The sequence below is a fragment of the Scyliorhinus canicula genome, chromosome 9 (assembly GCF_902713615.1).
Source record: "Scyliorhinus canicula chromosome 9, sScyCan1.1, whole genome shotgun sequence".
Taxonomy (NCBI): domain Eukaryota; kingdom Metazoa; phylum Chordata; class Chondrichthyes; order Carcharhiniformes; family Scyliorhinidae; genus Scyliorhinus; species Scyliorhinus canicula.
In genome coordinates, this window is record NC_052154.1 from 165,372,550 (window position 1) to 165,393,834 (window position 21,285).

Genomic DNA, 21,285 nt, shown 5'->3' on the forward strand with positions numbered 1-21,285 from the left:
AATGGATCAAACAGAGAAAACCTCTCGGATCACTGGATGCTGATAGGCTACCGTGTAAGCCCATCAGCATTCAGCGCTCCGAGGCAAGGGGCCTTGCTCTGATTGGCCTATTTCATTGCTGTAGTTATTTTGGAAGTTGGTCGGTTGCTCGTTTTGAGCAGGTGTTTGCCGTTCACGCGGTGGACCACCAGCTCCACGGACACCCGGAAGCCCTTCGTCCGGGTACTCCTGGAATTAGCCCTGCTTTTAGTTTCCACAATTATTGGACGGCTAATTGAAGCTTCAGAAGGTGCAATGCCAAGATGCTGAAATACAAATATCTAAGGAAGACTTTTTAAAAATAAATTTAGAGTCTCCAATTCATTTTTTTCAATTAAGGGGCAATTTAGCAGTGGCCTATTCCACCTACCCTGCACATCTTTGGGTTGTGGGGGCGAAACACACGCAAACACAAAGAGAATGTGCAAACTCCACACGGACAGTGACCCAGAGCCGGGATCGAACCTGGGGCCTCGGCTCCGTGAGGCAGCAATGCTAACCTCTGCATTAACCTCTGGTTGAGTCAGAAACTGTGCCAATTTTCAGGATTAAATTGGATCGGTAGATGAAGGAAAGGGAGATAGATGCAGGATATGGAAACAGGATAAATAAAAGAGAATAAGACCATTTGTTCATGTGGGAGTTAAATATCGACACAGGAGTAAGGAAGTTTTGCTGCAGTTGTATATAAACCTGGTGAGACCAGACCTGGAGTATCGTATGCAGTTTTGTCTCCTTATCTAAAGAAGGATCTACTGGCCATAGAAGGAGTACAACAAAGGTTCACGAGACCAATCCCTTGGATGGCAGGATTATTGTATGAGGAGGGATTGAGGAGACTGAGTCTGTCTTCTCTAGAGATTAGAAGAATGAAAGGTGATCTCATTGAAGTGCACAGAATCCTTACAGGGCTCAGCAGGGCATATGCAGGAAGGATGTTTCCTCTGATTGAGAGGGCGTGGAACCACATGATAGGCCAGCCTCAGAATAAGAGGTAGCCAATTTAGACTCACGACGAGGAGGATTTTCTTCAGTCAGAGGTGGCGAATCTTTGAAATTCTCTACCCCAGAGGGTTGTGGAGGCTCAATTATTGAGAATGTTCAAAAAGCAGAGGTCAATAGATTTCAGGATACTAATGACATCAGGGCACATGGGAACAGTGCGAGAAGATGGCATTGATAGAGAAGATCAGCCATGATCTAGTTAAAGGGTAGAGTAGGCTTGAGTGGATGAACGGCCTAGGTCTGCACCTATGTTCCTGTGACTGATTTGGCAAATTGCTGTTTCTATTTGGACTTCCTCCGCGCAACACTTAGCGTAATTTACATAATTTTTGCTTCACTGTCTCTGGCCCAAAACCCTGCAACTCTGTACTTAACAGCAACATGGATGTACATGGCAAGAATTCCAGCATTTGACCACCACTTACTGAAGGGGTTGGCAACAAATGTTGGCCTTGGTGGTGATGCCCGCTGTTAAATATGTTGACTGAATATTTAGTTGTATTCAGATGGTGGGAATTATTTACTTGCCCTGAGAAGCAGACTGAAACTGTGCTTGTTGGTTTTCGGAGATGCCCGATTGTCGTGAATGTTTCTGTAAATAAAAGCTTGTAAGCGTGCGAAGGTTAGTGTCCAGTTCTATCCTTCAGGACCTGAATCTGAAATATAATGCCCACAGTACCTGAGTGATTGTTTCATTCCAGAGGGATACCTTTGTCCAATAGATTTCAGGGTTAGCTCTGTTGTGTATCCATTTCGCAGTCTCATGGCTATTTAACCTGCATAGCGTTCAGGTTTTATGTATTGTTTTTGCTTATCCAATCCTTTTCTTTCAACAAGAACGAGACTGAATCTTTTAGTTCCAGGAAGTTGGGGAGGATGAATTGCTTATTTTCCTTGGATGAGAAAAAGCCAATGATTTTCCGAAACAATGTGGGAATTTGAATATTGAAGGTCGTTTGTAAATAGCTTCCACAGACCCATTGTGCTAGGTCCTTTTATGCTTTGGTTAACCTGGATTATTAATCTGTATATGGTTTTTATGAGGCTTGAAGAGCAAGTTGCCTCCAAACCAGAAAGCTGCAAGTTCACATGGCAGGTTGTCCATGAATTGGCTACCATATTTTTTGTGCAACACAATGGTGTGTCTACTTGTATCCTCCAAAAGTGGCTGTGAAGTCCTTTGGAAAGCCCTGGGGACAGGAAAGGTGCTATGCAAATGTAACTTCTTTCTTTCTCTTAACACATCCATTGATTCTGACTAAACTTCTGTTGCTTGGAGAAAGGTTTAAATTGCATAGCTGCCTTACTGTGGAAACCGGGACCAACCAGCCCTGCTTTCTCTATTGCTTCAGTGGCACTGTCATTGTTAATTGACTTATACTGTTGAGGTTTCAAGGTATTGCCCAAATGTTGTTCCAATGCACTTGTCCCAACCCGGCCTTGAATATCCTGACATACCTGCACTTGTCTCGAGAGTGGCTGTTTCAGGGAAACCACAGGATACTATATAATCCCTGACTATGCTCCCTCCATGTAACAGCAATGAAAAAGTGACAAGTTTAAGTAAGCTCCAAAGTGTCCCATTTCAACAGCAGAGAGAGAATCTATCAGAAGATGTTATAACCTGTGGTTCTTGAAATTGACTATTTTGGGGTTCCCATGGGCCATAGCCATGGCTGAATTACTTGTACTTTTTTTTCCATGGTAACTGCTTCAATGCTTTTACTGCTAAGAAAGCTATTGCTTCAGGTCAGGGCTTCAAATTATATAAAAAGTGATGGAGTCTGACGTGCACAATCCAGTGCAGACCTGCTTGAACTAACCATGATTCCCCAGTGAGATGAACTTCTAGCTGGTTGATAAATTTGAAACTGAGCACAATAGAGATGACCCTAACAGTATTTCAGATGAAAAGCTACCTGCCTCCTGTTTTTGTCTCTCTTGGTCTTTTATGTCCGTTCCTATAGTAAGGAAATGAATGGAATAGATGACCTAGAGGATAAAGGACCTCGGCTAAAGAAGGACCAACATCTATAAAGCTTAATATTTCTGTCCTACAATATCTTAGAAAGTTGAAGTGAAACATCTGGGCTCTGCTCGTTGGTTTACGATAATATAACAATTCAGCTGTCTGGAGAAGGCTGCTAAGTGTTGGGTTCAGTTGGATGTTAGTATTAACATTGGATGTGTGACTGGTTAGAAATAACACTGAGACTTTGTCAGCCACTCGTCCTAGATATGAGGGCTGATGTCATCTTAGGGCCGTGAGTTTCTGCCATAGATAATCCTGTGACTGGGCAGGCCGCTTTTGACCCACAGATCTTTGGGCACTTGGGGCAGGACGTCCCATGAGGTAGTGCATGATTTGCTTCCTTTTCTTTCCGTCTCTGTCGCCGCGCTGCCCCAGTAATAAGACGTTGAGACTCGAGCGCGATGCAGACTGATGGGAAAGTTGTTACCATTTTGAATGTTTAGTGGCAAGCTCCTCCCAGTCATTAAGGTCAATGTTGTCGTGCCTCAAGAACATTTCAGTGTATGTCTTCCATTCTCTTTGCCCTTCCATGGAACTTTGGCCATTTGAGATTTGAAAGAACAGGATCTGGTGAGGCCTCATAAAAAATGCAGCTCATGCCCTACCCACCACCTACCTGCCTGTCCTCCACATGTCCCCCATTGTACTGGAAGGTGAAGGTTTCAGGTGACTTAAGCGCCTCACCCTGGCCCTGCTAATATTTTACCTGCAGCAGGAGGAGACCCATGCCAAGTGGGTGGTCCAGTAGCCATAGCTACCCTGGCTAGTGTTTGGGAAGAGAGTGTCCCCATGTCCATCAGAGGTACCTCACCCCCCAAGGTTATAGCCGCTCCTTGCGGGGATAGGGTGCGGGCCTGGATAGGGTGCTTTTTCTAAGGTCATAGAAACATAGAAAATAGGATCAGGAGGAGGCCATTCGGCCCTTTGAGCCTGCTTCGCCATTCATTATGGTTTTGGATGATCATCCAACTCAACAGCCTGATTCCGCCTTCCCCTTCGCTTGAAGTGCTTTATCTAACTGCTTCTTGAAAACATAAAATATTTTGGCTTCACATACTTGCTGTGGTAATGAATTCCACAGGCCGACCACTCTCTGGGTGAAACAATTTCTCCTCATCTCTGTCCTCAAACTGTGACCCCTAGTTCGCGATACCCCACCATTGGGAATATCGTTATTGCACCAACCCCATCGAGTGCTGTTAGAAGTTTCTAGGTTTCTGTGAGATTTTCCCTCTGTAGGAGCGGTTTCAAGACCTGTGTATTGAGTCAGCTTCCATGCGGGGATATTCCCTGTGGCTCAGCTCAGTACAGAGAGGAACAAACACGACAACCTGGACAAAGATGGCTTATTTAATCAAGCTTGTTACGTGTACACGGAGAACAGACTGGATATCGGCCAAGGTCTGTTCTGCCGAACAAAGACCAGAACACAGCTCTTATACAATATTCAAAAATCAATAGCCCACCTCAGTTGGACGCGATCCAATCCCTGAAGCTGCTACTTTTAAACTTATCCAATAGAATCGCAAGCAGTGTTTAAACTTCACCCAATAGAATTCTGACAGCTGTGTACAATCCCAGCAGCTTGCTGGCTGTTTGTGAGAAACAGAACAACAGAACCAGCACCTTGAATTGTTTCACAAAGACAAAATGTCAGAAGTAATGTCCTTTTGGTCAAGTTAACTATCCTAAATCCCATTTGATTACTTATTACTGCTATGTCCTAAAAATACATGTTTAATGTTTATTAATGGTTACTCAGTACTATAATTCATCTCAATCCTTAATAAAATAACTTATGTAAAACTACTCTAGTGGCATGTCAACGATTCAGTTTTAAGCGGTATCATCGCTGAACAACCCCCCCTTCACCCTCATTCTTCTGAACTCCAGCGAATACAATCCTAATCGACTGAATCTCTCCTCAGACATCCATCCTGCCATTCCAGGAATCAGTCTGGTAAACCTTCTCTGCACTTCTTCCAGAGCAAGAGCATCCTTCCTCAGATAAGGAGACCAAAACTGCAACAATATTCCAGGTGTGATCTCACCAAGGCCCTGTATAACTGCAGCAAGAGATCCCTGCTCCTGTACTTGAATCCTCTGGCAATGAAGGCAAACATACCATTTGTCTTCTTTACCGCCTGCTGTACCTGCATGTTTACCTTCAGCGACTGGTGTATGAGGACACCCAGGTCTCGTTGCACATTCCCCTCTCCTAATTTATGGCCATTCAGATAATAGTCTGCCATCTCATTTTTGCTACCAAAGTTGAGAACTTCGCATTTATCCAAATTATACTGCATCTGCTATTCAGTTGCCCACTGATTCTACTTGTCTCAATGGGCCGAATATCCTCCTTCTGCACTGTAGGCATTCTATGAAATGGGAATTGCACCATCCAGGAGTAAAATCAGGTTGCATAGTTTCATGCAAAAGGTAGCGAGGGCTACAATATTAGCAGCAATTCTCTGACCTAGATTGCCTTTGTGTGCTGCCCTTGGCTGGGAGTGCATGAAGACAAGAGATACATGGGGCTGGAAGCGTTTCACCCGAACTAGGGCGTGGCATGTAGATGTTGGGCGATTCCTCGCCTGGGATCTATCCGGCTCACCATGATTCGTGAGATCATTAGATCTTTGCGATCATACTCCCGCTCATTGTGCTCACCTAATCTGCCGAGACCTTGGAATCTAACCCCTTCACCTCGGAGACCACATTGAGCGCCATTCGGTGCTGATCCACACAAACGTTCATCAGTCAAAATGGCTCTTGGGGGGAGGTCTCCCAGGGGATTGGAGGCCCCAAGGTGGTTGCCCTCTGGTCAGGCTGGCACCCTGGCACTGCTGGTGCCACCAGGCATACTGGCACTGCGAGCCCGGCACCCTGGCAGTGGCACCTGGGTGCAAGCCTGGCACTGTCAAAGTGCCCAGGTGGCATGGCCATCTGGCAAGGCCACTGCCAGGGTGGCATTATTCCTAGACCGGAGATCGGGCTTGGAGGTGCCCTTCCCATGTGAGGCTGGGTGTAGGGGGGGCCTGAGGCCCCCAACAGGTAAATTGGGGCTTTGGAGGGGTCCGGGGATCCCGTTGGGAGGTTGAAATTAAAAAATGGCGTCCGGATTTCCTCCTGCACTGAGGAGTTCCGGCGAATGGAGCGCCTCAGCACAGGAAACGGGACTAAGTGTGGCCTCGCCAGAGCGTTCCCCGCTGAGGCTCTGAATTGCTGACTCATTCTAGCGTGGTGTTTCTCAGCGCTGTGAGCGCCGGGAATTACTGTGCTAAATGCGCTCGACATGGGACTCTGTTGCAATTTGGTAAGATCCTGCCCATGGTCAATGTGGAAGGAGCTTGGCAGATTGAACATTTTCTCCAACCGTTTCTTATGGAGTTTTATTAAAAAGAAAGTAACTGCTCCTTTCTCTGGTTTGACAGAAAGCCAAAGGAAATGGGCTTGACGTGGGGGAGAATGGAGATGAAAACAGTTTGTGCTGATTCAGAATGAGGATTTGAATAACAAAGGGGCTCGGTCAGATGGAACTATATTGGGCGGGATTCTCCAGAGGCGGGGTCCTCCGCTTTGCCGGCGACGCACTCACGTGCGTGATTTTCCCGACGATGAGGGGTTGTCCATAATGGGAAACCCCATTAGCCGGCTGCCAGGACGGTGGATCCCGCCCACCATCTTCTATTTATTTTATCGACTCTTGAATTGTAGGCAGCACTGCACAGATGGAGGTAGAATTTCTGTTGGGTTAGGGCTGGCCTTTTGCTGTGTAATTAGCTCATAATCAGCTGAATCCATGCAAATGGTTGCAGAACCTAATGCATTTTATACTCTGTGATCTTTTGCACTGGTTTAAAGAACATTTTGCTGGAAGCCAGTCCCACAAAACTGTGTGGGTTTCCTCTGGGTGCTGCGGTTTTCTCCCATAGTCCAAAGATGTGCTGATTAGGTGGATTGACCCTTAGGGTCTGAAGATGTTCAGGTTACCTGGGGTTGCAGGTTGCGGGGGAGTGGGCCTCGTGGGAGGGTGTTCTTTTGGGGCGAGGGGGGCGTTGGTGCAGATGCGATGGACTGAGTGGCCTCCTTCTGCACTATGGATTCTATGGATTATGGATCTATAGATATCTGTTAACATGGGCACAATTCGAGGGGCAATCTGAACCTGGATGGACAATTGCTCCTAAATTGGAAACATGTACTGTCTATCCAGAAGTACCCTGATGGCGTTGAGTCAACCATACACTGTAGAACTGGAATCACAAGTCAGACAGACTAGCTTGGGGTGGCAGGCACCTTGACTGAAGAATGCTATTTCATTGCTGCATTTTTATATCTCTATGTTGTAAGTGGGTATTTCACACCCACCCAAGGCTCAATGTATTACAGAGCATAATCTGTAGAAGGAGAGACGCAGTAGTTTATCAAGCCTTTGCTGTAACTGGAGTACAGCTCATAGCTTAAAGATTATACCATTTATAGGCGTGGATATAGATGAGACTGGAGCTGATTTTTGTTTCCAGGCCGAAATTACTACTGATTTGGTTTCATGCCAACCTGAATTTCAAGTGTAAAAAACTTTAAATTCTCTAGTCTAAGCTCATTAACGTAATTATTCAAGAGATCGAGATCGGGTCTGTGCTTCATGTTTCACCAATCCCTGTGTATGATGGGCACCTTTACATAGAGAAGAAGAACGGAACGTGGTGGCAGTGGTGGCAATGCAGCTTTTGAAGATTTGACTGCAATCTACACCAGCCTCAACCCTTCGCACACAGTAGAAGAAAAAAAGTTGATGTGAAAGTCCAACAACTATCGAGACTCATCATGGATAAGGATTCTGCAGTTAGGGATTCTACATACACTGCACCACATTCTGGGATCGCCCCTCACTCCAGTCAGCAAATATTGGGTCCAGGTTAGATTGTTTGAATCTGGCAGATCTTAATCAGTAAAAATCTACCTGCTGCAAAGTTTAATTCAGCACAGAAATTAATCAGCAGTCTGCAAATGGTCTGACCTTAAGTGGAACTCCACAGGTGGGAGAATTCATTACTGTTGAAGCTGCATGCTAAGCTAAGGAAAATAACCCATTCAGCAACAGGTCTTGGAAGACAGAAGAAGCCTGTTTTCTTTAAAACCAAAGCTCCCCTTTTCTCATTATTTCCTTTCACTTTTGAAGTTTGCAGTCCATTTCCCTCTGAAATCACTCTAAAGAGCTGGAAGAAACGTTGTCAAACGTTCCAGATCGAATAAAAATCTTACAAAATGATAAAAGGCGACCATTAATTTTCCAACACTCAGTTGGAAAGCAGTGGATCTCTTTTCGGAATTTACCTTGTTACCTTGTTTCAACAATGTATGGAGTTGCTTTTTTCTGGACCTCAATATTTCTGAACTGGACAATCATTGGAAGTTTTCTAAAAATACGTCTTGGGACCAACCCAAAGATTGCACCAGGGAAGCACTACAAAGCGGATACAATTATGGGTAGATAGAGTTTATAGGCTGTGCGTAATTCGTCCACCACTGGCATGATGGCTAATACAGCTTACCTAGAAAGCAAAGTGGGCAGTGTGGTGTTATACATGCAATTGCCCAGCTTTTAACACAGCATGTAAGGCATGTGGGACTAGAGGACATTGGACAGTACAGAAAGCAAAAGCCAAATTAAGTGATTTGACCGGTATAGGCTTGGAGGGCCGAAGGGCCAATTCCTGTGCTGCAATGTTCTTTGTTCTCTGATGACATCATAAGTATATAATGATCCCAGACCAGACCCCAACAGTGGCTAGGAACTGGGCAGGAACCCCAATATTTAATTTTAATTTTGTAAGACTGTGCGGCCAGGATAACTCATTCCAATGCTAACACCACTTGAACTTCTGCCCTCTTCTCATCTGCCTGAATATGTAAAGATCACCATTTTCTCATTAATACATTATTTTTTATGTAATAACGCTCTGGTATACACTCAGATTATATTTCTATATATGCTTTCTGATTCAACTGCTTTATCTCTGAGTCTTTCTGCTGTAATTCAACCAACTTTCTTGAAGTAAAGATACTGCTTCATCCATCACCTGCTCTTGTTCTTAATCAACCGCCTGATCAAACATGATTTCTGGTAACTGAACTCCAGCCTCCCTATCGTATTCCTTGTGTTCTCTTCCTCCTGTCTCAGCCTGTGGCTTGTGATCTTGTCACCACACAATCAGGAAAAGCCCCAGGATATGCTTCTTGCAACACCTCAGTTGTTTGACTTTCCAGTGGCTTTTCAACCACAGTAGGCATCATTATGATCCAGCTGTATCATTACCCAGGATAAATTGTACCCCAAAAAAGGTAATTTTTTATTCCTCCTCCCCAACTTCACAACTTTTCTCCAGACACTCTGACCTTACCTTACATGGAGGCACATTTTATTCCTCCCACAACTAATTCCACATATTACTATCTTTCCAGGCAATACTCCTTCTGAATTATGTATCTCTTTAACTCTCACCATTAAAGATTGGCTTGCTCCTGTATCCCTTAAGCTCTTAATCTTCTTACCTATTCCACCTTGTACACATGAGTAAACCATACCCTCATAAATTAAAATCTTTAAAAAGTTCTGACATGTGCTTATCCACCAACCTCTGAACAGGCCGCATACTCTTTTGCACCCTTTCCACCAGAACAATGGTTTTTCTTCTCATTTTAGTAAACCCCTCTGGCTTATCTTGTTTCAACAAGTCTGTCCTCCCAGTAATTTTCTTAAGCCTCCAACACTGCGACTTCATGTGTCCGTCTTTATTGCAATGAAAACATTCAGCATGGTCAGTCCACCTAACCTGCATATCCTTGGACTGGGGGAGGAAGCCAGAGCACCCGGAGAAAATCCATGAAGACACGGCAAGACAGTGAAAACTCCACTCAGGCATGTCATGTAAGGCCGGAATTGAACCTGGGCCTCTGACGCTGTGAGGCGGCAGTGCTAACCACTGTGCAACCGTGCAGGCCGTAAGTTTTGTTGAAAGATGACAGCAAGAAACTGCAGCTGGAGATGAGTGACGTGTGAGACTGGTGACATTTCCTTCCAAGAGGTTGGCAATCACCTGCCAAGCAGTGAAAGTACGCTCCGAGAGAAGACCGGCTTTGAACAACAACCTCTTCCCTGGCCATGTCTGGAGCTCTTCAGTTTCCCAGCTTGCCGGTTTCACTGGAGAAGCACTTCCCTCTGCATCACTCGCCTCAGTGACCCTGGCGAGATGAACACACAGCATGGTGCCATATTCCAGAGGGAAAGAAAGAATCCAGCGTTCAGAAGGCTCCAAGTTGGCTTTCAATTACCTCAGTTGCTTTCCGGGAGGACCATGGGTGCCCCCAGTTAACGTATGCACAATTGGTTGCAGGTAAACCTGAAGGAGGGCTGGATGACACTGGGATCCCCAGCCAACATCAATTTCCAGGACTTATCCTTCCGCATCCACCTGAACCTGCCTGTACCTCCCTGGGAAAATCCTGCCCCACAAGTAGACTTGAAGCCTGCAGACAGAAGGCAAACAAGTGCAGCAGTGGCCAATAGCATGTTCCCTGGATGCTTCCTCTACACCCTTTAAATTAATTTCTACGCACAGCTTGTAGCCATTGGGGCATCCATTGTTTACTATTTGCATGAGTATGAAGCACGCTTAACATGTTGCTGCTGAGAACCAACACACAGAACAAAATGATGTCAGCTCACACCTACTCATGTTCGGATAAAGCTGCTACACCTCCTGCTGATTGGCAAACAGAATTGTGCACAGAGTGTGTCCATCAGGCAGGGATTCAGCCATGCAGGCCTCAGGCCTGTGGCTTCAACGTGTGGCAAATTGCAGGAAATGAAAATCAGCTTCCTGCCGCCTCCATCACGCGCTCCCCCACCATCAAATATTTGTACAGCAATAAGCTGCTTGGCTTCTCCCTGCTCAACAGCCAGCAGTATAAAATAATCCAGGCTTCAAGTGAAGATTACTGTCAGATTACATAAACATCCAACCCAGGCCGCGCACAGCGAATCTGAAGCTGTCAAATGACGGGCAATTCGCAAAAAACTGCATCAGCGTGGCTTAGTTTCTGAAACCTATATGAGGCACAGAAAAATGATCGGCCACCTGTGATTTAGAACAGTCAACGTGAGGTTCAGGTAGCAGGCAGAATTAGAAGATCAAACAGAAGTATTGTTGACGGAGGGCGATGTTTTAAGGCTAAGCGAGGGCCTGCCATGTTTTAGCTTCACAGATGAAACAAGAACAGGGTTAGAGAATGGAATTCGGAATAGTGGAGATGGAACTGACCCAGAAAGGAGAACCGAGGAAGCATATGGAGATGGGTGAAAGAGAGAGCAAAAGGAAGAGAGAAAGGAAGCGTACAAATAGAGATGAGCGCGGGTGCAAAGGGGAAAAGAGGAGTTCAAGAGTAAAAGAACAATGAGTAAAGAAGAGATGGACAGTTGGGAAATGGCAGATCGAGGATAGTAGGAGGGAATAATGTGGGAATGAGAGAAATGTGTGATATGAAAGAAGATGAGGAGAGATAGTTTGAGAGAGAAATGGAATGGAGGCAGATTTTGAAGGGTTAAATATAGAACCATAGAATTCCTACAGTGCAATTCAGTCCATCGGTTCTGCACCAACCCTCTGAAAGAGCATTTTGCCTCGGCCCAATCCCCTGCCCCATCCCCGTAACCCCACCTAACCTGCACATCTTTGGACACTGAGGGGCAATCTAGCATGGCCAATCTACCTAACCTGCACATCTTTGGACACTGAGGGGCAATCTAGCATGGCCAATCCACCTAACCTGCACGTCTTTGGACTGTGGAAGAAAACCAGAGCACCCGGAGGAAACCAACGCAGACAGGGGGAGAACGTGCAAATTCTTCACAGTCACCCAAGGCCAGAATTGAACCCGGGTTCCTGTCACCTTGAGGTAGCAGTGCTAACCACTGTACCACCAATGATGAAAGAACTAGAAGAGCGAGAGTGACAGAGAGATGACCAGTGAAGTTATTGAGTTGGGTCAAAGGTTAAACAGAATAGAGGGTGACTATTACTTCCCCAATTCCTTTTTCCACAAAATATACTTCATTCATAATTTGTAAAATTATATTCCAGAACAATTCATTTGAACATGACCAAAAATGAAGCACAGTTCAAGTTCTTTCTGTAGATCACAATGCACACTGAGCTGCCTTAATACTACTGCAATTACACATGATAGTTACAATATACATTCCGTGACAAAAGTACTGCCTGGGGGGGAGGTTTACAGTTTTCAGCCCCTTGGTATACTGTGGTAGGTGGACGTTAGATAGTGTGCTTTCCCCATTGAACTTTAGCAGCGGCTGCCTCAAGCTTAGAGTATAGGTGGGCCATGGACTCCAGTCTGCAACGCTCAGCCATGACACTGGACGTCCAACTCAGGCAGACCAAAGAGCGTCTTTCACGGAGTTTGTGTCCTTGAGCAGTTGATGCTTGTCTTGGCGTGTGCCCCTGAAATAACAAGGAAAAAGGGAAAGTGACTATTTCATACTGATGCACTGCACAAAGCAAGGATATATTTGGACTTGTGAACAAAGAAGAACAAAGAAACGTACAGCAAAGAAGAACAAAGAAGAACAAAGAAACGTACAGCAAAGAAGAACAAAGAAGAACAAAGAAACGTACAGCAAAGAAGAACAAAGAAGACCAAAGAAACGTACAGCAAAGAAGAACAAAGAAGAACAAAGAAACGTACAGCACAGGAACAGGCCCTTCGGCCCTCCAAGCCTGCGCCGACCATGCTGGCCGTCTAAACTAAAATCTTCTACACTTCCGGGGTCCGTTAACGCGTTAGTGACGCGTTAACTTGCTCTCTAAGTCTGGAATTACACTACAGCCTAATAAAACAGATGTCTTTGAAGCTCATTCAGCAAAATAATGTGGAAGAGATTGTAACTGTCTTCGCCCATTTACCTCAGTAACAAGCAGAACTCCTATGGTAGCAGCACATTTACATTATGAAAGAAAAAGTATATAACGGCTGGAAAACCTAGCTCCATAACACCCATAGTTCTGGAGCTGTGAGTGCTAGTTTGGTACCACAATGGTGCCTTCACTGTGCATGCACACTCACCAGATGCCATTTTGGTGAGGCCGTTAGTGTAGGAATTAGGACCAGCTGCCAGAATTACACACATGAATTTAAAAAAAATATATATATATTTTTATTGGTAGTTCATGAATTATGCACATTAATGATAGATCATGTAACACTGCCATTTTCAACCTCACTTCTTTAGGTAATAGCCTCCCTTCCATATTGATGAACATGGGTCTGAGGTCTGCACAAAACTTGCTGCCAGTCTTCTCCGTGCTTCTTAATAGTGACCACAGGCAGGCCAGCTAATGCACCAAGAATTTCATTGTGTAATACCATTCGCTTTTTTCTATACATCTGCCGCACCGCAGGAGTTATCCGAGTCCCTCAGAGCAGAACATGTGTACAAGCTCAGCCCTCAGGGAGGTTGGTACCTGCAAGACCCCTTCCTCTGCCCTGGATGTGGATTACTTGCGTCTGGTGACTCTCCACATGTTGAACCCGGTTTCACTGCATGCTAAAGTACAAGGAGTACAAGTGTCTGAGCTGGTGCGATGTGGGTTGTGACTGAGTGGCTGTGCTTCATCAGTGTCAGCCTCTTGTTCCACGGTAGCATTGTGGATAGCACAATTGCTTCACAGCTCCAGGGTCCCAGGTTCGATTCTGGCTTGGGTCACTGTCTGTGCGGAGTCTGCACATCCTCCCCGTGTGTGCGTGGGTTTCCTCCGGGTGCTCCGGTTTCCTCCCACAGTCCAGGTTAGGTGGATTGGCCATGATAAATTGCCCACAGTGTCCAAAATTGTCCTTAGTGTTGGGTGGGGTTACTGGGTTATGGGGATAGGGTGGAGGTGTTGACCTTGGGTAGGGTGCTCTTGCCAGGAGCCGGTGCAGAGTCGATGGGCCGAATGGTCTCCTTCTTCACTGTAAATTCTATGATAATCTATGATATTGCTCCTTCCTCTATACCTGGCCTGGCACCAGTCCTTGGGTATCTGAAAGGAGCCAGGCACAAGGATGGGGTTATATTGAGGGAAGAAGGGGAATAAGAAGTACATGCTTGCATCATTTGTAACTTCTAAATCAGAGAAGAGATTTTGGGGTGAGGGATCAGGTATGAACAGATCGTCATCTATGTTTTTGGCCGAACCACTGGGCGGGCAGCACCAGTCGGGGCCGCTACAACCTTAGTTCAGGCTTGTTAGTCACGTCTGTTGCAATCTCAAAGTTTTACCATTGTAAATGAGAAAACTGCCAGTTTTGCTGATTATCACTATCCAGTGTGACTGGAGACGGAATGGGAAAATTTACTGTAGCCATTTTTTACTCACTCAGTATTTACTTGCAACCTTCGTCTGTTTATCTTTGTCCTTTTCAGCTTTTTTGTTTGAATATTTTAACTTTTCTGTTCTTGGGTTCTCAGTCTCTTCTCTGCACCATTTCAAGGTTCAACAATCAATTTTTGCCCCACTTTTGTACATTGTGCGTCATGGGCAGCACGGTAGCACAGTGGTTAGCACAACTGCTTCACAGCCCAGGTTCGATTCCTGGCTTGGGTCACTGTCTGTGCGGAGTCTGCACATTCTCTCCGTGTGTGTTTTAGGTTTCCTCTGGCTGCTCCGCTTTCCTCTCACAGTCCAAAGATGTGCAGGTTAGGTGGATTGGCCACGGTAAATTCCCCCTAGTGTCCAAAAGAAAGGTTAGGTGGGGTTACTGGATACGGGGAAAGTGTGGAGCCATGGGCTTAAGCAGGGTGCTCTTTTCATGGACCCATGCAGACTTGATGGGCTGAATGGCTTCCTTCTGCACTGTCAATTCTATGCATAAGACCAGTAGTCTCCTTCAGTGCCTTGTCTAAGTGAAAGTCTGTATTCAACTGCTCTTAAGATGTCTGCCTCCAGAGGCAGCCTCATGGCATTGTCAGATGACTACAGAAAGCCAGATGTGTTAATCACACTGGTAGCATTTCAAAACCCATATAAGCGTAAGCACTTAAAATATTAATTTGAAAAAGTTCGCAACAGCAATAGAGTCGTACTAAATGGCCCCTAATGGAAATATCCAGAAGCTGCATTGAAACAAGCGTTGTTTCAGTTGCTGTGTGCGAAATCATTGAACGAATATAATATGCAGTTCAAATGTAGCTTGGATGAAATGTCAAACGTTTTCACAGTTTATAAATGAATGGCGAGCATTTAAAAGCATTAATCGAATAGTTGATGCGAGAATGGCCTTGTACTCTGTACCGGTTCAGCCCAGTGAGCTGGACAGCTAGCTTGTGATGCAGCACCTGTTCAATTCCCATCCTGACTGAAGTTATTCGTGAAGGCCTGCCTTCTTAATCCCTACTATCCTCAGGTTAAATCATCACCAGTCATCTCTCCTCCTCAAACGGGAAAGCAGCCTAAGGTCATCTGGGACTATAGTGACTTTACTGTTTAAAATGTCTGTAAAAATCAAATGGCAGAATAAAATTAATGGACTGAATGGACTATTCCTGTTTCTATGTTGCGGCATATTACAAAATGACAGATTTAATAATAGCAGAGATAAAATCAAAATGTTGCAGGGCGATGCAGTAAATTTAAATACATATTTCAGAGGCGCTTGATTCTTGTTTAACTTTAGGTACAGGTGACATTAATATAGAAACAATAGAAAAGAGGCTTCCACTAAAATAGTGGCTGGTTTCATCATGAGTGGACAGAATCTACAGGTCAAAAAGTCATCAGAGAGGACCCCACATCTGAGAGGCTCTAATTAAAGTGACAGTACCACTTTACAATCTGGATGCCAATTTTAGATCAATTTCATCCGCTTTGTAATCACCTGCCCAGAATTTAAATATGTGTTGGAGCTGATTTGGGAAAGCAATCAGGCAACTGACCGATGTAATTTGTATCGAAATACTTCTTCCGAGTGCGTTTATTGCCTTCTATTTGAACGGCAGCACTCTGAAGCTTTTCTTCTTTTTCAAAGCGAGTCCTGTGAAAGGTGGACAATATAAATGCCTCAACATTGTTTTAGAAATTTTTGTGTTTCACAAAGTCTATGGGTTGGATTCTCCGGTTGCCGACGGCAAAATCGAGTTCGGTGATCGGCCGGAGAATCCCCTTTCACGACCGAATCGGGGGCGGCGCCGCTTTCGCGATGTCCCGGGAGTGAGGGCTGATTTTCCTGTCTCCTCGCCTCTTCTGGATAAACTCCTCAAGAGGAAAAAAAAGGGGTGAGATATGCTGCCAGCCTCCACAATTTTTACATAACCTTAGGAGGCGGTGAAGGATGTTCCTGGGAATGAGAGCCGAGCTGAACTTGTGAGGCAGGCAAAGCAGGGCCTGTTCCTCCAGCAGGAGCTCGTCCCCCTTTGCAGCCATGCCAATATTCACAAGCTCCTGCCACATTTTCCAAGGCAAAATGCTTTCGAAGCACCATGGTGCAGGGATGGGGTTGGCTGTCTCAGGGAGCCACAACTCACCCCTGTAATGTGAGATCACCTTGTTCACTCCAGGTAACACATCGAGAGCCTCTGAATGTATCCAAAGTGTTAATTGGTAAAGCTGGAATGATACAGTGCACTAAAGGAAAATAATTCTAAGGGCCAGCTGTCCAAAATGGTAGCAAACCCTTAATTCTTGCAAACTCACGTTGCTTGATGTCCTGTGGATTGTGATTTTGGATGAATATTTTGCTAAGGTAGTGCGACCATTATTATAACAGTATGCAGCCAGAACAACTGTAATGAGGAAAGATATTTCATCGGATTCACCCTGGATGTTAACTGCAGAGAGATGTGAAGATTCTTTTCTTTGATGGGTAATAAGCTGCGGGATGCTCCAATAACAATTTTTCATTGTCTCAATATTGTTAAGAATTTATTCAACAGAGATGGCTCATTCTGTGCAATCAGCAAGCAACAGTTGGCGGTCACAATACTGTTGCAGCAATGTGCAGTTAATGTACATCATCATGGGCAGGATTCTCCCATCTGGAGACTAAGGGCTGGATTCTCCAATTCTGGGGCTATGTCCCCACGCCGGCGTGGGAATGGTGCTGTTTTACGCCAGAAGAAATGGCGCAAAACGGCCGTCGATTCCCCGTTTTGCTGGGGGCTAGCAGGATGGCAGCGTAGAGAACCCGGCTCTAGCTGCCGATACAGCCCGGAGAATTAGCGGGTCTGTGGCGCACATGCGGCCTGCAACGATCGCGCTGCGCAACATGGCGGAGGAAGCTCGCGGACTCGGCCTGCAAAATAGTGGCCCCCCTCTTTGGCTGGCACGGGCGTCCTGGACCATCCCCAACAGTGCCCCCAGCCCCTAATAAAGTCCCCCCTGCCCGCGGATCGGCCCTCCCCCGACTGTGGCGGTGCTGGACTGTGTCTGCAGCCACCACAGTCGAGTTCCCGACGGATGAGACCATGAGAGACCTACACCGTCGGGAACTCTGCCGGTCGGGGGCAGGCCTCAGGCTGTGGCTGTTGATATGTGGCGCAGCCTACTCTCCGAGTACACCGCTTTGGAGGGGGCGGAACATCGCTCCCAAATTAGTCGGGAACTCGGATTATCCAGGCCGGTTGCCGAATGCGATTTAGGAGTTGGCAATTGGAGAATCCAGCCCCAAGTGCTGCTGCCGGTTGAGAATCGCGATAGTGCACGCTTACACTAGGAGCACCGGCGAGGAGAAATTCATGCCATGCAAATGAGCCAGCACGCAGCAAAGATGCAGCCCATCGGAGTCCTGGCCCCACAGATGTCGGATTCCCTGGGGTTAGGATTTGCATTCCGAGCCTGACATGTTGGAGCAGCTTTTACACGCTCCACTTAGCACAGATTGTCCTTCCAGCCAAGAGGATGGCTGCTAAAAGACCTGCACCAAAGCTCATGGATGCTGATGGCGAATGCATGATGAATGCCGTTGAGGAAAGGAGGGACACCCTCTTCCCCAGGGTAGGACGGAGATTCAACCCCATGTACTGAACAAGGCCTGTGATGAGGTGGCAGAGGCTGTCAGTGCCTCACCTAAACGACCGGCATTCAATGCCATAAGAAAATGAATGATCTCCTTAGAGCAGCTCGGGTGAGTCACCACCTCTATCCCCCTCCCATCCCTCACTCCTCACATCTGCCTGCAATCGCACAGAGGCCAACAACACCCTACCTCCCTGCATTTTCCTTACATCCCACCCTCCACAAACCCCCAGCACATATATTGTTCTATTTGGCCAGGAGCCTTGCACACACATGCCACTAGCCACAACCCTCCCATAAAACATGCTTGTGTCTCACTATGTCCCTCTCTATCCCCAAGGATAAAGTGGGCCATAATCGCCGGGAGCACCAGAAGCCAGGAGGGGACATCCCAGATATGCAGGTCCATACCCCTTCTGAGGAAAGGGCCCTACAAATCGCAGCAGAGCCAGAATTTACAGAGGGGGTGTCAGCAACTTTCCAGTGCCTCCAAGTACAGCTCGGGGAGTCCACTTGCCTTCAGATGCAAGAGGTGGTGCCGACAATGCATGGTACCCGGGCTGTGGTGAAAGGCCTGGGACAAGACTTCAGGGCCATGTGTGTGGACGTCGAAGACTTGGGACGGACACAGACTCTGTGCTTGAGCGTAGGACAGGGAGCTGGTCACATTTCCTGGCCAGGGCTGGATGGATGTGATCAGGCACACAGTAGACTGGCAGGGTTTGGAAACAGCCTCACAGGTGAGGCTTTTACTCTGAGAGGGGCTGTGTGTCGGGAGGGTTCCAGCAGCAACACGGCATGTGCCCTTTGTTTGGGGTGAGCTCTGCTAACCCCTTGCTTCCTCTGCCATGGGGCTGCACCTCTAAGGGGTGAACTGAGGAGTGCCAATGCTCAGTGGACCGGCTACTGGGCACAGACATCCCACCCCTTGGTGATACTGCTAGTGTACAGGGTTTTCAGATCAGTGGGCTGGGTGGATTTCCACATCAGCATAAGCCCTGAGAGCATTTGCAGGATTCTGTCAGCAGTCGGCAGTCGCAACAGCCAGGAGCCTGTGAGCTGCACCTAGGGGCTGCGTTGAAATGAATTTATGCCGCAACGGGTCTCAGCCAGAGCACCCCGATCCCGAGGGGGACACCAAGAGTACATGCTCGTGCTCTCAAGTCTTTGCTGCTACTCCCTGATGCCCAGGCTTGCACTCCCCAGCAAGCTGAAATGTTTCAGTGACTCGCTTACCCCTTTGATCCTCCTCAGTAACCATGGCACTTGGGCCCCTGCTGTAAACGCTTGCACCAAATCACTCTCTTGTGATTCCTGGCTGAGAAGGAGGGGGCATAACGGCGAGTGGAGAATTGGGTTTCCAACCCGTTAATCAGATTTAAATAGCGGTATGGCATGGTGCCACCGGCGAGGGGTGGGTACCTCTCTGCATCCACCGACGCGGCATTGGAGCATCTCAACGGGTTTGCCTCCTGGCGCCCATCCTGTTTTTTGGGAGATGCTGCACTCTCTGCCTGATCGGGAATCCCGATACCAGCGTTGGGCAAAGGAGAATCCACCTCCATAAGTCTATCGTGGTTCTTGATACAGGAGATGAATATGGGGAGGGCTGAAAACGGTAACCTGGCATCAGCGCATTTTAGTTAAAAACTGTATGATAAAAAAACTGTAACATTAGATGTAACGATTTATTACTTTTATGATTGCTGTCCTTCCAAAATCAACGTTTGTTTATTCATTCAAAGGGTGGATGTGTCCCTGGCAATGCCAATGATTATTGCCCATCCGTAATTGCTGGTGGTGGTGAGCTATCTCCCTGAACCGCTACAGTCCATATGGTGTAGCTTAGTGCTTCTCAAACTTTTCTTCCAGTGACCCATTTTTACCAACTGGCCAACCTTCGGGGCCCATGCCGGATGACCTTCGGGACCCACACTGGACGACCTTCGGGACCCACACTGGACGACCTTCGGGACCCATGCCGGATGTCCTTCGGGACCCATGCCGGACGACCTTCGGGTCCCATGCCGGATGGCCTTCGGGACCCATGCCGGATGGCCTTCGGGGCCCATGCCGGATGATCTTCGGGGCCCATGCCGGATGGCCTTCGGGGCCCATGCCGGACGACCTTCGGGACCCATGCCGGATGGCCTTCGGGGCCCATGCCGGATGGCCTTCGGGGCCCATGCCGGATGGCCTTCGGGGCCCATGCCGGATGGCCTTCGGGACCCACACTGGACGACCTTCGGGGCCCATGCCGGATGGCCTTCGGGACCCATGCCGGACGACCTTCGGGGCCCATGCCGGATGGCCTTCGGGGCCCATGCCGGATGACCTTCGGGGCCCATGCCGGATGGCCTTCGGGACCCACACTGGACGACCTTCGGGGCCCATGCCGGATGGCCTTCGGGACCCACACTGGACGACCTTCGGGGCCCATGCCGGATGGCCTTCGGGACCCATGCCGGACGACCTTCGGGGCCCATGCCGGATGGTCTTCGGGACCCATGCCAGATGATCTTCGGGGCCCATGCCGGATGGCCTTTGGGACCCATGCCGGATGATTTTCGGGGCCCATGCCGGATGATCTTCGGGGCCCATGCCGGATGATCTTCGGGGCCCATGCCGGATGGCCTTTTGGGACCCATGCCGGACGGCCTTCGGGGCCCATGCCGGATGGCCTTCGGGACCCATGCCGGATGACCTTCGGGACCCATGCCGGACGACCTTCGGGGCCCATGCCGGATGGCCTTCGGGACCCATGCCGGATGATCTTCGGGGCCCATGCCGGATGATCTTCGGGGCCCATGCCGGATGGCCTTCGGGACCCATGCCGGATGGCCTTCGGGACCCATGCCGGATGACCTTCGGGACCCACGCCAGCCGACCTTCGCGACCCACGCTGGCCGACCTTCGCGACCCACGCCGGCCGACCTTCGCGACCCACGCTGGCTGACCTTCGCGACCCACGCCGGCTGACCTTCGCGACCCATCATTTTCTCTTACCTTTAATGCAAGATGTGGGCCTGCTTGGTCCTCACGATCTCACTCCAATCAGGTTCGCGGGGTAAGACATAGTTAGCATCCAAGTTTCATCAGCAAACAAATCAGCCAGAGAGGACAATTTCTCGAGCTTGA

At 47.7% G+C, this 21,285-nt stretch overlaps 1 protein-coding gene and 1 long non-coding RNA gene across 4 annotated transcripts in view; one reads left to right on the forward strand and one right to left on the reverse strand.

The window, feature by feature from the left end:
* Positions 1 to 21,285, forward strand: part of tub (TUB bipartite transcription factor) — a 479,022-nt gene that overhangs the window by 281,233 nt on the left and 176,504 nt on the right. The gene's annotated exons all lie outside the window — the stretch shown is intronic.
* The window catches only part of LOC119971866, a 36,234-nt gene continuing 26,971 nt past the window's right edge, over positions 12,023 to 21,285 (reverse strand). The window contains exon 3 of the long non-coding RNA XR_005461930.1: positions 12,023 to 12,600. This is a non-coding gene — a long non-coding RNA (uncharacterized LOC119971866). The remainder of the gene's footprint in view (positions 12,601 to 21,285) is intronic.